This window comes from Onychostoma macrolepis, chromosome 21 (genome assembly GCF_012432095.1).
Source record: "Onychostoma macrolepis isolate SWU-2019 chromosome 21, ASM1243209v1, whole genome shotgun sequence".
Classification (NCBI taxonomy): domain Eukaryota; kingdom Metazoa; phylum Chordata; class Actinopteri; order Cypriniformes; family Cyprinidae; genus Onychostoma; species Onychostoma macrolepis.
Window position 1 is genome coordinate 25,336,665 of NC_081175.1, and position 1,447 is coordinate 25,338,111.

The 1,447-nt window shown below is 37.7% G+C and overlaps 1 pseudogene; it reads left to right on the forward strand.

The window, feature by feature from the left end:
• Positions 1-1,070, forward strand: LOC131528384 (urokinase plasminogen activator surface receptor-like; annotated as a pseudogene).
• The last annotated feature ends 377 nt before the right edge of the window (positions 1,071-1,447 follow it).

Genomic DNA, 1,447 nt, shown 5'->3' on the forward strand with positions numbered 1-1,447 from the left:
ATGTCCCAGTGGATTTTCCAAGTGCACGAGTTTTACAACAATGACACCAGCTGGTAAGTCCAATATGATGGATTGAAATTCACTGTTACATTTGACTGTTGGAGATGCTGGTGTTTTTTTACTGGTGCTGATTCACTGGAAAGGTAACTTCTCACAGAATTTACAATTATAATAACAGAATATTCTATATAGATTTCTGTTATTTAATTTGTTTCTCTCAGATTGTTATGCTAAAAGTATAATTTGTATTAAAACTGAATCAATATTTGAAATGTGTAGAAATGTTTTTTTATTGAATCATTCATGTTTTTAGGTGACATTCTTGTTAAGTTACACTGACTGTGTAAGTGGGTCCATGAACTTCGGCATTGTAAAGATGTCTTTTGCGTGCTGTAACACAGATCAGTGTAACGTCCAAGACGCTCCAGGTATTGTGCTTTACTGACCATATGCAAAAAAAAAATAAAATCTTTAAGGTCAACATTCATTTTACTTCCAAAGGAGATCAGGAAATACAATACAGGGTGCAGCTTGTCAGTTGTGAACTGATTGAATGGAGTAGAGTGTTATAACATTATATGTTATATTTTGTACAGAAGATAACTCTAATGTCCCCAATAGAAAGACTTGTTACTATTGTGATGCGAAGAGCTGCTCAAACATATTGCGCTGTTCAGGAAGTGAAGACCGCTGCCTTAAAGCAACAGGTGAGAATCCGGAAAATAAAAAAAAAACATTATTTTTATCTCTCTGATGTTTGAGATCACATGCAGATCACATTTACCTAAGCTTACTTAGACTTAGACTAACCTGTGTTTTCTTTCTTTTCATCAGGGACTTTCGGAGGCCAGTCACTCGTTGTAAAAGGCTGTTTCTAAATCTATTTGTGATGCTAAAACTTTGGTTAGGGATGTTCAGGGAACCTCATGCTGTGAGGGGAACCTGTGTAACGGTGTTCAGAGCGTCACTCAGAGCTTCCTGTTCCTCTGCTGTTCTCTGCTCTCCTTCATCCTGCTGCACTGAATCCAGCAGCTCTTCACATTCTACAATCAGACACACTGTACTGAATAGAGAGCTTGTACTTTCTCTGTATGATGTATCTTTGTGTGTTGATATGATTTTTTGCTGTGACATTCTGATGTGACATTTGTTTAAAGCTGCAGTCCGATCCGAAATCAATATTTGAGCAAGTACATAACCAGCCAGTGTTCAAAATTGTCGCCTTTAGCCCGATTCACAATGGTTAGCTTGTAATAATAATGTTTTCTAATTTGAGTGGTATGGGTAGGTTTTCGTGGGAAATTCGAGCATGTCACTGCGTCATTACGTCACATCTGTAAACGTAAAGAAGTTGTCCCGGTTACTAGGCTATCGCATGTGAGGATCCTGCAGGAGACGGATCATTTATAGCCTTTTCTCACAGCAGCTGGAATAATTAAATGCATCA